The 16,095-nt window shown below is 34.8% G+C and overlaps 1 protein-coding gene and 1 pseudogene across 10 annotated transcripts in view; both read right to left on the bottom strand.

Annotated features, from left to right (window-relative positions):
• The window catches only part of Rdl (Resistant to dieldrin), a 183,222-nt gene that overhangs the window by 102,593 nt on the left and 64,534 nt on the right, over positions 1–16,095 (bottom strand). The gene's annotated exons all lie outside the window — the stretch shown is intronic.
• Positions 10,242–10,319, bottom strand: LOC141450589 (U6 spliceosomal RNA; annotated as a pseudogene).

Here is a 16,095-nt window from a genome sequence, read left to right as displayed (position 1 = left end):
GCTTCTAAAATCCACGAATATTTGCCTTAAATATAAGTGATAACAAAATCTTTTTTGTAATTTTTACGTTGTTAGCAGTCTGACTGTAAGGATTCCTAAATGATAGTAAAATATAAATATGTAATGAACACATAAAGAATTCTCAAATTCTTGACTAATTAAGTATTCTACATTAACATTAGTGGCAGAAAATAATCACAACAAGTTATACTAATTTATTTTACCGATATTTATATCGATGATAACAACACTTAAACTGTATATTCAAGCGTAGACGAAACCAACTCTAAAGTTGAGGTAAGTTTTCTTTACACTTTCCACTTATACACTGAACTATTCACTAGTAAGGTGGAAATTTTGTATGAGGCTTTCCAACAGAGTTGCTCTTTTGAATTAGTTAACAGCTTTTAAGGGTTCATTTTTGGTCAGTAAATATTTTAAGTGGAAGAAATGGTTAAATGAAGGAATGAGTAACCATCCAGCTGTCCACTCTTAATTATTTAATTTAATTTTATTTTCCCTTCTGTCCTTTTTCGTTTCCATTACTTGTGCTATTCCACCAGTAACAGAATCCACTGAGAAAGTGCCGATTGTTAATTTTTGAGTTTTCGCAGAAAACACCTTATTTTTTTTTGAGGACCTCTGAATCCGCAGAATGCCTTTTGACAAATTGCCGCGGGTGAGCTTAAAAAATCAAAAAAATTATAGAAATTTAAAAATGAATATTTTGAATCAGTACGTCTATGAAATAGTGGGTAATTGTTTACGAAAATCAACCAACCAGAAAAGTCACATTACTGAATCGATTTTTAAGTACTATTTTTTCGAAAAAAAATCTGTAATCTCCGTATTCTCTTCTTCTAACCTGGAGTCAACCCAAATTCTGACTCTGTTGTCGCAAACCTTGCTTTATAAGGGCAAATTAACCTTTTTTTCATCCGAGGAACAAAAACCTACACTCCTAGAAGGGCTATTAACCGGTCTGAATCCTCCAGGAACAGTAATAGTAATTGTTAATTAATCTAATCAAATATTTAGCAGATTATCGTGACAAACGAATCATGTCATCAAGGCTCTTTACATCAGTCTTGTGAAGAGTTTTATTCCATGGAGAAACTTGGATACAGAACATACATCGCAAGAACTCCAGCAAATAGTGTGAGACTTTTGGAAGAGAAGAAGTTCAAGTTGCGAAAAATTACAGAAATTGGAGAAAGGTAGAGGATGGAATTAAGAAAGGTTCTATGTCGATGGTGGCCAAAGAACAGGACGGGCAAGGGGGATTCTAAGAAGACTTCTTAAAGTGATTGGTTAGGAAAGTTCAAGGGAGATATGGAAGTTCCAGGTTGTGGAGATGATGGCTAGGCATGAGCTGTATGAAAAACATAAGTAATGGATGCTGCAACTTAGAGTATATCACTAATATATGAGGTAAAACTCTCTACAGAGGGAATCTTTAGAGAAAAATATACCTCAGGTAATCATAAATTTGTTGGAATAATGCTCAATTCTGAAACACCTCACCCATATTCAAGCACTCAATCTTCTTAAACCAGTACAGAAAACTCCAAGTAAGCTATTGCTCTTCCGCAATTTATAATCAGCGTAGAGAAAAAAAAAATATATGGACGCATCTAAATGTATACTTTTTTCCCTCATGTTCAATATATTCTACTGGAAAAGGTTGTTCTGAAACTTTCAAAGCATTCTTACCAATACCATTTCGTACTTTGCCAATAGTACAGTAGGAGCTAAGTCTGAAAAACCTGAAATTTAGTTTTTTCTTATTAGAAATGGATACAAATCATCGAGACAGGACTAGCACGAGTTGACTGTCGCAGTTGGTCGTATGCGCATATTAGAGTTCAAAAAAGTTACTCTTATAGTTTCAACTTTTTTTGTTTCTAAATTTATGACAGTAATATATGCCATTATAGATTCGTGATATATGTCACAACAAGATCTATGGCCTAACTTTGGACATATTGCAAGTATGTTTTGCTAAAATGAAATAGGTTCTACTGTAAACAAAGAAATACACACGAACTTATCTTACTCTCGAGATCAAATTTGAACTTTTCGCGATTTTGCGTTTTAAGGTACACATTCAAATGATGACCTTGAAATAGCTCACAGAAATCTGCAATCATATCTCTCTTCATTGGAACAGTGGTTCAAGAGATGGGCTATCAAGCTTAATGAAACTAAGTCGCAAAACATCACCTTCACTCTTCGGCGCATTACTCTTCCTCCAGTCTTCTATAACCTAACACCTCTACCATTAGTGAACGCTACCTTGGGCTTTACTTAGACCGAAGACTTTCTTGGAACCGCCACACTAGACTAAAAAGAACAGAACTAAACAGACGCTATCGACTACTTAAAAGACTCTTAGACGATAGATCAAAACTCTCTCTGGACAACAAAAGACTGATTTATACTTCTACTTTAAAACCCATCTGGGCGTATGGAATAGAGCTGTGGCACCAATCTCCAAAGAATTCAATCTCTCCACTCTAAAATACTTCCATCCATATTAAACGATCCTTTTGCGACTCTCGCCGTACTACGCGTACTGATCTTATCATTCCTTCTATCAACCAATGACGCCAAAACTCGTTACAGGAAACTCTTTTACAACCTGTAATCACACGCAAATCCTTTAGCTCAAAATCTTTCTTCAAGAACCAAGAACTCTTCCTGACGAACTAAAAAGACGTCCTAAAAGACAGTGGTCTAGTGATCTCCTCTTAAGTGAAGAGAGGGACTAATAGTATAATGTTTTGGAGTGTTACCACTGGGTACCTTCTCCACTCGTTTGTATCTACCATTCACTTCTATTATTGTTACTTATGGCGCCAACGCGCTGGTTGTAGCAAAAAAAGTTACACACACTTATACACAGATTGACAATCAGGCTAACTCGTCCATACCACTTTTTCGGACTCATGGGACCATAAAACTGATATTTCTGGCCAAAATTCAAAATTGAAAATCTACTCAAAAACAATAACTCCTCATGCTGCAAGTGGAAAAAGAAAAACATTGAAAAATATTGAATAAATATGTATTACCTATTATTATTATTTTTTAATGATTTAAGGCGCGTCAACATCTCAGGTTATTGGCGCCAGGAGCTTTTTTCAGTGCTTGCCGGCCTCCGAACAGTGTCCTCTCTTAACAGACAACACTGTCCATCACCGGACAGTGAGCTGTAAGAAGCTCCTAGGAAGAGAAAATCTAAGGGTCAGCAGCTGGATACGAACCCAGGACCTCCGCGTGGGAGTCCATTATGCTAACCTCATAGCTAATCCCTTCCCTACACAAGTTTATTATATGTAAAAGTTGTGCACATTGTTGCCCACAAATTGGTCTTAATCTATTGTTTATTCCAAAAAATATAAAGCTTTGTTTTTAAACTTATTAAGTATGTTGGTTCATTACTCAGGGCAGGGCTGTTTCAATTGTATTGTCTATTTTTAAGCGAGTTCAATTAAGCTTATTTGTAAATTTGTACAAATATCAATCAGATTATTAACATATATTTAGTTTGCAACGAAGAGAACACTTAATGCTCTTAAATTAGATGTTAATGAATACAGAAACTAATTTCATTTTCCTTAAGTTTCACTTTCAATTATGTTTCCTTGAAAATATTTATTATAAAGACTTTATGCTTAAGTTGACTTCAATATAATGCAATTACACTTTAGTGAAACAGTGTATTGAAGACAGCCTGGCAACGCATCTAACCTCAAAACTCTACAGACAATATTGTCACTGAAGAACACATTCAAACTTAAGTGACAAGCTAAACGTACATCATCCAAGTTTTGGCTAGAAAATTTTAGAGACATTTGCACTTCCAATTAATAGGTACTAGGGGCGGGTGTTGGTCTAGAGGTGAAGAACGTGGCTTTGTAAGTGGGAGATCTGCAGTTCGAATCCCGCGTATATTTTTTATTTGTTAGAAAAAAATTATTTACTGTAAAGAAAGTGCTTCCGCCCCCTTCCACAACACCTATTTGGCCTCAAAAAATAGGCCATTACTTTACATAATAAGTACTTAACTAGTAATTAGGTCAGAAATTTTATACTCAAAATCATTTTACAGGTGTTAGGAACATGCGAATACTTAAAAGAATTTAAAAGAACAGATTTGCTGAATATTTTTTTCATTTTTTGGGATTTCCTCAAAATCAGCTGAAACTAGAATCAATGACAACCAGAATATAGAGAAAGAATTGTCTTGTTTTCAAAGCGAGATCATAGGATGGAATACAGCTGCTGGCTCTTAGATTTTCTCTTCGTTGGAACTTCTTACAGCTCACTGTTCGGTGATGGAAAGAACACTGTCCGGAGGTCGACGATACACTGAAAAATGCTCCGGGTAACCTCAGATGAACACTTTGTGCGAGGAGCTTCGCTCTAACGTGCCATCAAAATGTTAAGGACTTTTTTTTTTTTGGAAATTGCAGTTTTTTTCTTCACTTGGTGGAAATATTTGTGTTGCTTAAGAAGATCTGAAGTCTTCATTGTAAATATTATTTCCTGTTAAAATATATTTTAAAAAGATGATACAGGAGCGACGGAAGAAGGCTGAACAATTAAATGTTTCTTTAGATTAAGCGGCGTGTTTTCAAAAGCCTTCCTTAACATTAGCAAACACATTCTAAGAACAATTAAACAAATAACGTTTACGAGAGATGAACACACTAATACAGTTCTTGCATTGGTCTATAAATCTAGTATTTTAGCTAGCTTTAAAAGAACACGAACTTAGTTAGAAATTTGAACTAGGAGAAAGGGAACGAGAAGGAACTCTTTCCATATATTTAAATTGAGACCAGGATGTGTTTCCTGTGCAGCAGGCAGCGCATAATCTGTTTTGCTTTTAATTACTCCCGCTGCTCAAGCGGGAGTTGCAGAGTAGAATTATAGCGGCATGAGCAACAGAGTCAATTCACTAGATTAGCTGCCTTCAATTCAGTTACACGCCGGCAGCTCGCTCTGTACCAGCGACTTAACTGATGAGCCAATTCCCATTCCAACCTGTCCTATAACCTCACACCTGTCCTCGCCCAACAAACCCCACTCTTCACCTAGCTACCGCACTGCCGCAGACAGTGTGTCACCGCTTAGTGCCTGTGAGGAAATTTCAATATAAAGTGTCTCCGCTAATTATTGCTGTACGTATCAGTTTTAACATGTCAACATGTTCGTACGTACGTACATGTTGCCATCCAACATCGAACTCCTCTAAACTTATTACCAATTTAGCTAACCTCTCTAATAGCAGAGCAGCATGGTTTGAGGTAGTTCTGCAATACATCACTTTAAATGATTTAACGAGAATATACCGATCTTTAGATCGCCTCGATTAATTTCTAAAATTCGTTGAATTTAGCAAATTGCTTGTCTATGTTTAGCTAGTATCCTTGATGGGCACGAAGTTTATATAGGAGCGGCGGAATTAACCTGAACAATTAAACGTTTCTTTAGATTGAACGGCGTATTTCCTTTATCGTTCGCCAGAAAAATTAAACAAATAACGTTTACAACAAGTGAAAACACTAATACAGTTCTTGCATTGGTCTAAATCCAGTATTTTAGATTATGCTATTTCGCACAACTCAGTAAATATGAAAAAAATTATTATTGTATTAACACTCATATGACTTTCTCGAGGTTCAAACGTGGCTGCCTCTTCATTTCTTAATGAAGATTCTCTTTTAATTTCATGTCCTTGGTGCTGCCACGAATAGGTAGCGAAGATTAGTATTTAGAGAAGATAGATTTTTAGTCTGGGATGCTTGCTACTTAATTTTGAGCCAATAGAAAGGTTTCTTGGGAGATTGTTAGCTGTTCAGCGTTGGGCGAGGATATGCTCGCCTAGTGGCTCACCTAAGAGACACCAGCGGACGTTGGATTTTTTGAACTGAAGACATAATTTCTTACTCCCAGCATGCGTCATACCAGTTCATCACGCTAGCATTTTCTAGACAATGCAAACTGCCTACGACCTGTGTGTCAGGTCTTGCAGGTAACTGGTCACGGGTTTTCGCCAGACTAGGCCGAGTGTCCATGCCAAATTAATCTGACCTTTCGTTTTCTATCAGGGCACGAAAGGTCATAATACATCTGCACAGAGTGTTCGGAAGTAGATTGGTTAAAATTATTTGGATATTGTGGAAAGGTTGCAGGAAACGTTCTTAAAACCTTTCAAGATTGCATTGTAACCGCTAGTTTGCGTTAAGAGTAGGCATTTGGTGACCGGAGAAGAAGATTCGCAAAAACTAACTCTGGTCACGATACAAAGGAAAATTGTTCTTACTTTTAGTAACTACGACGAATAATCGTTAAATCAAGCTTTTTCTTTACAAGATAGGGTAGATGGCAAACTGTGTCAGGAAGAGAGCCTTCCTGCTTGCCGACCATGCAAAAACGAGAGGAGATCATGCCGTCAAAACGACAAGTGGGTTAGAACCTTAAATGTCCTTGTATAGTAAGATGAAAATATATTTAATAGACTATTTAAATGGCTAATGTAACCAGGATTGTCTATAACATGAGAAAATTGGCCGATGCTTATCATGTCAAGAAGGCTTTGGCCAATAACATCAGATGTTGATTACCCCTTATAAAAAAAAATAAAAAAAAAAATACGTAATTAAAAACACAGTTAAGGGTTAAAAATTTCTTGTCATACAAATTTGCCAAAAAGAGATCACCCAACTTAAAATTTTATTGTAGTTCGACCACAAATGGGCAGTAATATTGGGCTCAATGAAGACCGAATAAGAAGAACTAATAATGTCGCGAAGGATTTCGAATAGTAAAGATAGGACATATGTCGAGATTATACTTTGTGAAACTTTACAACCTGGCATTTCTTGGTCCGATTTGTAAAGGTGAATTCTTGAACAATATAACCTTAGATAGTTTGTTGAAAGACCAAAAGAAAGCTTCATTCTCTTATGATTACTTTCAGCTCGGTAATAGCAATAAATAATCTTATTTAATTCCATATTCGGGTGGGGCAAATGACAAAAAATAAAATAAACGTCTTTCATTTAGCTACATATACCTTTTTTCCCACTTTTTTAAATCACTTTATCACTTTTTATTTATATCACTTTTTTATTTTGAGGAAGTTCTTTAGTAGGTAATTGGAAGAAGTCTTAGATGGAAAGACAAATGACTTCTAAGCAAAAATACTGCATAAAGATCAGCAGTGAATAATTTAAATACAAGCTGGACTTGGACTATTTATCTTGTGCAAACTGCAGATTTCCCTGTTTTTTTTTTGGTTTTTTTTGATCGAAATTCAAAACCGACACTAAAGAAATTCCTGTTAAGTGTGCAAATTAATAGAAAGATAAGATTACGAGGGACTTCCATAAAGGACTTTAGATTGGAAAGATTGATAGAAATTGGAACGCTTGGTTAATCTCCAAAACTCGTTTTAGTATGTAGTGACCGAGTGAAATGTCTTTTTAGAGTATTTTGAGAGGTTATAGCAACTTTCAGCCTCGAATGGTGATTTCATGACAGTCATGTGATCAGGTGCAGTCCTAGTGTTGTAATTTGTCCACTGTGGGTATTGTTCTGGAGGAGGAGAATGGGAGGAAGTGTGGCATGGTTAAGAGTAAAGGACAAGTTTTTTACTTTTAAACTTTTATTTGCCATCCTTGCAGGAGAATCATGGAGGTCTAAAATGGTTCTGGAGGCGAGGGTGAGATTGGGATTCGGAGCAATTGACATACGTATAGGTGATGGCATGCTGTAAAGGAGGTATTAAGAAGAGGCAAGGAAAGGCTGACCTTGTAAAATACCTGTATGGAAAGAAGACTTGGTGGAAGAACCAAAGCAGACCGAGAAAGAGTGGTCAGATAAGAAAGACTTATTAAGTAATAACTAAAGGGGAGTACGCTCTAGAACTCACTCAGCAATCCGAGAAAAAAGATTAGAGAAAATAAAAGACCTTGAGAGATTAGCACCGCATTAAAGTAGGACCTTAAACCATCCGATACCATTCTTGAAAAGAAATCTTTTTTCTATTTTTCCAAAAGAGCAATTTGTAAGTATTTATAGATCCATTCTCCTCCAGTCCCCAGGAGGAGACGACCTCATAATTCTTCATTCACGATATATTTTTTTTTAATTCTCTGTTTTTGATATCTCTGTAATCTATCATAATCGTTTACAGAGTGCCAAACTTCATCTACCGAAGCAGCCGAATTACTCGAGTTAGGGAATTATTATAAGTAAGTTCTGGATTAAAACAATACTTTTATTGTCCCAAAAACTCTAAATCCAAGCAGATGGATCTTTCCACTTTTCTTTGTTAGAATTTGCGCCGCCATGTTGACAATTTAGCGTAATGATCTAACAACCAAATGAATTACAGATCGAGAATTCGAATTTCAGTCTTGGTCTTGGATTTTATCTATGGCCAGAATGTATAGCCAAGACATTTTTCACCCAAAATTTTCCAACTGTACTCTGTGCTGGTTAGTTCCTATTTTTCAATGAATTTTATGTCGAAAACTTAGCAACTGTTTTGAGTAATCCCATTCTGGTTACTTAAATTGAGTATTGTGTTCAATTGCTTTAAAGGAGAGAACTTAGAAGTAAATAATTAGTCTGGCAGACCAATGTTCCCCCCCCCAAAAAAATTGATCATCAATGGCTAGATGAAGATGAAATTGCGGATTCTGCAAAGAATGGTGTCAGTGGGCTTGAACAAACGCGATCACTGATGAACCAAGCATAAATTATTTGTACCAAACTCAACTAGTACAAGGTTGCCTAAATTTTGAGTTACAATTGCAAAATTAATGGAAAAATAAGGAATTCTCGTCTAGTTTGACTGGAAACATTAGGATTTCTGTTTCAGTGAAACAATAATTAAGCCAGTGGTGGAATGTACATGACCCAGGCTGGTCGAATTCCAAATTACGTCTGAAAATTGAATGGACACATAAGAAATTCTCTCCTAGTTTTGAACAAATGAAGGAGAACGATTGCTAAAGAATAAAGTAAGAAATCTCAATCTTTCCAGTCAAATTAGACACCAATTACTTACTTTTCCATTTTATTTTGCGATTATAACTTCAAATTCGGGCTACCCTGTGTATACAATCCACGTCTGGCGTATTTATAAATATACTGAAGCAGAAATCTCGACCTAGAGGAGAATTTTTTATTTTACATTTATTTTGCAATTGTATCTTCAAATTCAGTCTACACTGCGTGTGTAATCCACTATTGGCCTAGTTATTAATTCACAGAAGCAAAAATCTCGACCTTTCCAATCAAACTAGCCAGTAACTAGCAATATGGAAAACGTGAAATATCAAAAAGGTGTTCGTACTTCACAATTTTCTATATGATCTTGCCAGGGACTAATATGAACTATACAGACGTAATGATAATTAAAATTAATATTAAAGATAGAATTTATAATAATGGTAATACTTGTATAAGTAAATAGCACACCATTTTTATTTTTTCAGGCAGGCTTTACGTCCAATTTGGGTCTAGCACATCATTTTGTGAAACCGAATCTGTCCTGGCAATCTCGGAACGATATAGTGACAAGGGAAATGGGCAGGGGTGAGACAAAGTGCCTTTCAACAGGCTAAGAGTTTTAAAAATATTAAGCCGTAGACTACAAGGTAATTGAATGTAGGAAAGAAGTATTTAAGAGTTCTGTTGTCGGAGATGACTGGACATCACTGTCGCGGCTGGGCACCTGAATACCATTGAAATGGAGACGAACACCATCTGAACATCTATCATGAGGATAGCGTGCGAGAGACAGTGTACCACTAATTTGACTAAATGCTTTCGCTTCCTGAAGGCCAGATATAGGATATTTGGTACTAGTCAGATATCAAAGGAGGATGTCGGCCTATGACATATAGCATTGGAGCTGTAAATATTTTGTTACGGAGATTAGAAGATTGGGATAAAGCTTGAGTAGGCTCAGGTCTCACCTGTTTTGCGGCTCCAGTAATAATTATATTAAAGTAATCGCCTATTTTTTCAGGCGGGCTTTACGTACAACTACCGTGTCGTGGACGGAAGCGACTAGCAAACATACTTTACTGTATATTTCTTTTATTAACCATTAAATAAATTCCAAGGCCTAAGACCGGGAATCGAACCCAGTACCACACAAATACATATTAGCTTTACAGATCTCGCCTCTAACCGCTCGGCTACCGTGGCGCCTTTGTTATCCTTGCGCAGGGGCCATGCTAATCTTCTCTGTATCGTTCCAATTTTAGTATATGTACCGCCGAAGCGAGTACAAATAGCACACTATTCTAGTATAATTGAATAAAAACTGCAAACCAAATGCATTGAAATACCGAAAAAAATATTATATTTATATGTAATAATATATATACTCGTAGTAATAAGTTAAGTAATACAGAAACTACATTTTAAGAATGCTAAATTTAATGTTACAAACTATTTTTATACCATCTGAAAATCTTTCAAAATTTGATTGATTAAATGAACAAAAATCAAACTAGCCTCCTTTACACAAACTACAGATGGTATTTACAATAATAATAGAAAATGGTAAATAAATTAGTTGGCCATCCTCAACTTTGCCACATGATCGATGGATGGCGCCCAAGAAATAATCTTTACTTTTTATAAAACTTTTTGAACCTGCCAAATTTTTGTAAGGTGAACCAAGTGGACTGTAGAAGAAAAATAAGAAAACACGATTATCTATCTGGAAATGAAACAGGCCTTTACGATAACATTCTATAAATTAAGCTGGAAACATCTTATAATCAAGATCTTGAGAAACATTGTGCCGAGGAAATACCAAAAAGAAGATAGAATTAGACAGTCCAAACCCAGTTGGGTGAATTCAGGATCTAATCAACAATTCAACAAGCATCTTCGGACAGAGGCAACTCTAAAAGCTTCATGATGAAGACTAGTGAAAAGTCACGTATACATGAGGCAGTAGGAGGAGATAGTTAGCCTTTCTATGCCCAATCATCAGAGTATATTGTTCTTAATCTGCCTCACAAATAATATGTACCAGTTCTCTGGGCAACCCTAAATTTCTATAATGATATCTTCTCACTTTTAGGGGTAACTTAATTAGATTGTTTTTTGGTTTTCTTTAGTTAATTAACGTCTGCCTTTTTAGTAACAAATAAATGAGATTATTCATTTGATAGAAAAAAGCTTTGGACGCCATATCTTTTCATATTCTCTTACTAGGTGAAGGAAATTGTTGTGATCGTGCCAATTATCCGTTTTGAGGTCTCCCCCTCCAAAGAAAGGACCTAGTTTTGAGAAAAAGGTTTGAATGTGTGTGCAAACCAAATACATAAAAAACAGAAGATCGCATGAAGCTGAAATTCTATACTTTCTATCGGAAATCACTACAGAAACCGACTGAAATTTAGCGGTTATGCCACTTTGCAGAGTGTATCTTACAGTGTTTTTCACTTTTTTAAACTTTTATTGAATGTCGTTTTTTTGAAACTTGTTCATTTCGAAGTTCACGACGTTAATCTCAAACATTTTGCTAGAAATATTCAATTAAGAGGACTTCTGGAATAATGGAGGCTTCTCTAATGTACCATTTCAGTACAATGTACGGTGCTTTGTGTCATAAATAATAAAGGAAGGATTCAGAGCTTGGACCAAATTACACAATAGAAAGGACTAATTTAATCAGTGGATTTTTCTCTCTTCTGAAACTTTTTCAAAGAAGTTTTCCACAATTTTCATTAACTTCGTATATAAATATTATACATATAACAGGGTGTACATTTTAAGACGACTTAAATGCATTCCATGCTTAAACGGTTGATATGAGCAAAACATGGTAGAGAAAAAATTTGTTACACGTCACTTCTAGTTTCAGAATATGTAACTTGATTTTAGATTCCTGCCCGCATTCGCGGCAGTCGCGCGTCCAAACGTAAGGATCAAACTTATTCCTTAATTTATCAAATAATGCACTATACGCAGCTTGTGCTGTTCCTTCAAAGGTGCCTCCTCTGGCTCGCAAGCCAGGTTAGCCAGGAGGTTATTAACTGCTCTCTGTATCTGAGGACTTTGATCCTTTACATGAACGATATTAATCACTTAAATATGTGGCAGGAGGTTTCCAATATTTTTGGTTATTAAACGCAACTCTCTCAAAATTACCAAATAATTATTAAACCTTCTTGTTTGTGATAGATGTAAAATTATTTTCTTTTAGCCATTTTGTGTATGCTTGAAAACATCTAAAGCTCTTAACATTTCATTTTTCTTAGAAAATCCCTCGGAAAACTTCTTATTTCCCGATATTAAGAAAAATACTAGCTTTACTGCCTTGGCAATATTTTCAGTAGAAAGGGGATGAAGAAATACATGAAAATGACCTATCGCGTGCTCTTCTTTCTCTTTGATAACAAGTTAAAACATTGAAATATGATTAATAAATACCAGATTTTGAAATGGCCTAGCACCTTTAATTTTAAAGATATCGAATTGCGGTTTCCAGTTTCTTTCATAACTTTGTATACTCTTTAAAACTGTGTATATGTATGAAAATGAGGGTCATCTGCAAGCCCTTAGATTTGGACGCGCGTCAGCCGCGTATGCGGGCAGGAATCTAAAATCAAGTCACATATTCTGAAACTAGAAGTGACTGGCAACAAATTTTTCCTCCTACCATTTTTCGCTCAGATCAACCGTTTGAGCTTGAAGTGCATTTGAGCCGTCTTAATTGATTGATTGATTGCATAAATTTTCTAAAGAAATTCTTTGTATGGCGGATTTAGGTTTCTATCTCTGATATCATTTTGATGCAATGTGCAGTTTGACTATGTACTTAATTATTAAGTTTCAAAATTCGTAGTTTGAAAAAACAGAACATCGAAAGTTTAAAATAAAGTTGGGTGAGTATTTACATCAAAATTTTTCTATCAAGTCCGGCCATCAATCCCATTTCTGAATTTCGGCCGCAAAATCTATGCAAACCTTAACGTACTGTTACATTAATGTTATCGCTCTCCCCAAAGTGCATTATTTTCATTGTAAAGATTTTATTTCTTTCATTAAGTTTATTTGATATATTCCAATCAATTTATCAAAATAATATTTTATAACAATTCCAAATTTCGCAACAATTTAAATGGAAGAAATTTAATTCATTGAATTAATTGTAACTCAAAATCGACCCACTTCTTTAAAACTAAATGGAGATTTAAAAAAAAAAAGAGATTAGATAAACAAAGTGTAATTAAATAGCACAATGAGGCCTCTACTTCCATAATTATATGGGGCTTACAAACAACCATTCATGGAAATTTATGAAAGAAACCTAATAATGTCCGGAAGTAATTTTTTGAGAAAGCCTAACTATATATATACCTCAGACGTGCTCCCAAATTGTGTAATTAGCTCCTTTCATGAATAAAAACTTACGTAACATAATTTCCACGCCTAACTTCACGTAACATGCCTTGTACTATCAATATCAATATCTACTTTATTTTTAGCTAAAAGCAATAATTATTTCGTGCAATATATTTTCGTTAATAGGTATGGACAATTAAACAGAATCTATTATTGTATGGACTACATTATTTGTGGTATAAATGTCTAGGGCTTGAATAGATAACGCGGTTTTTCAAAAAAACTGGACTCCAAAAATAATATACAGGGTGAACCAGTAAGTATTGTCAATAGGCCTACTGCGTGTAGTACATCTAAAGTGGAGTTCAATGACGTACTGGCCAACTTAATATTTTCCTCTGTTCTTGAGTGACGTCACTTTAAAGTTTTTTTCTAAAATCATTACTTTTTTCCAATAAAAATGTTATTACTCAGAAAGTTTTAGTTCGAATTCAATTCTGATGACTCGGTTAGAAAGACAGATAAATTTCCTAAAAATTGACACCATTTTGAAGCATAAATTATTCTCCAAACTGCCTTAATCTTCCACCGGAACCTAGGAAAATAAAAGTAATCGAAATTTTTAAGAAAACTCATTAGGCTCTTATGTGATCATTTTCAAACCTAGGTGCTGGCACTTTTTATAAAAGTTTCCTTGTTTAATGGGCTTTCAAACGGTATATCATTTTCCTGGATTCCTTTTATCTTCGTATGAGAAATTGCGTTTGTTTTGCAAGAAAACGTGTTCACGAGCATACAGCAGTGATATTTTATTGTGTTGTTTAATTATTTAAACTCTTGTGGATGGAGCTATAGTCAATTTTTAAAGTAGATTGTCTTAAAATAAGGTAGTCTAAGGTTACTTATTGCAAAAAAAAAAAAAAAAAAACTAAACTGAAATAAGTATTTGACAAAATGTTAGAAAATATTTTAAACAAGCTAAAAATAGCACTTGTTTAAAATATTTCCTTAAATTTTCTCAAATATTTCAGTGAGACCAGAAGTAAATGTTTAAAGGGCAATTTGTAGCCTTTGACTTCCCTTATTTTAAGACAATCTACTTTAAAAATTGACTACAGCTCCATCCACAAGAGTTTAAATAATTAAACAACACAATAAAATATCACTGCTGTATGCTCGTGAACACGTTTTCTTGCAAAACAAACGCAATTTCTCATACAAAGATAAAAGGAATCGAGGAAAATGATATACCGTTTGAAAGCCCATTAAACAAGGAAACTTTTATAAAAAGTGCCAGCACCTAGGTCTGAAAATGATCACATAAGAGCCTAATGAGTTTTCTTAAAAATTTCGATTACTTTTATTTTCCTAGGTTCCGGTGGAAGATTAAGGCAGTTTGGAGGATAATTTATGCTTCAAAATGGTGTAAATTTTTAGGAAATTTATCTGTCTTTCTAACCAAGTCATCAGAATCGAATTCGGACTAAAACTTTCTAAGTAATAACATTTTTATTGGAAAAAAGTAATGATTTTAGAAAAAAACTTTAAAGTGACGTCACTCTAGAACAGAGGAAAATATGAAGTTGGCCAGTACGTCATTGAACTCCACTTTAGATGTACTACACGCAGTAGGCCTATTGACAATACTTACTGGATCACCCTGTATAGAACAAGACCAATTTTTGAAAAAGCCGTTAGATCTATTAGCTATTTTATTAAAAACTATTAGATCTGGGTTGTTGCAAAAAAATTACAGTTATAAAGGAGGGTTTGCCCTATATTATAAAGAAAATTTGGGAAATTTATCTTTTATAGAAAAAGAGAAAAAAATTGTCAAAGTTGGGTGTTTTTCAACGTTACGCTTTTTCTTGCAGTTTTTGACGATCAACCCTTATACAACTGTCCTACCGGACAGTTTTAATTTAATGATTTTTAGAAAAGTGCTTGAATTCTAGTTATTATCTTTTGCTCTGAATTCATCAAGTTGTTCCTAAGGTTGTATTTAGACGATATTTTGTCTCCCAAAGAGATGTAGTAACTTCATAAAACAAGTAGATTAAACAATTTATTAAAGCAAACATTTCCAGGAAGACCTATTTATCAAAGCAGACTCCTCCCTAAAACTTTTAAAACTGTTAACCCTCTTTGTTATCATTGCTCGTTCAAATTATTGAATTTGTACTCGATATTAAACATTCTATTAGATACCAAACTTATCATCTAAATCACTTCTAATTGATAATTGAAACAAGGTAAAGGCATCCTAATAAATCCTCTTTCACCTTCGCAGACTCTCTTCTCATTCTGACTCAGTACAATCAACTCGAAACTTACATCAACATCTGAAATCCTCTGAAACAATAGTTTCAAAAATGGAGTCAATGCACAAAAATGACCACTCTTAGAAATATTATTTGTCCATCTGTTTATCTAAATCAGAATGCACTTCCTAGCGGCAGCACTGTCAAATACCTAGGACTTCACATTGACTAATGATTGACGTGGAATCTGCATACAAGTTTAAAAGACAAGAACTAAGGAAACGCTGCTACTTGCTGGTACTATTACATGATAAACGATCAAAACTAACACTAACCAACCAAATACGTATTTGGACTTAAAGCCTCAAAATTTGGGAGGTAGCCAATCATTCCCAAATCTAACTTCTCCAATCATTACAATCCAAAATTCTGCGACTGC

This window comes from Rhodnius prolixus, unplaced genomic scaffold (assembly GCF_049639745.1).
Source record: "Rhodnius prolixus isolate KJV_2025 unplaced genomic scaffold, Rpr scaffold_2, whole genome shotgun sequence".
Taxonomy (NCBI): domain Eukaryota; kingdom Metazoa; phylum Arthropoda; class Insecta; order Hemiptera; family Reduviidae; genus Rhodnius; species Rhodnius prolixus.
The sequence above is the reverse complement of the archived record's forward strand: the minus strand, read 5'-3'. Positions and strand labels throughout refer to the sequence as shown.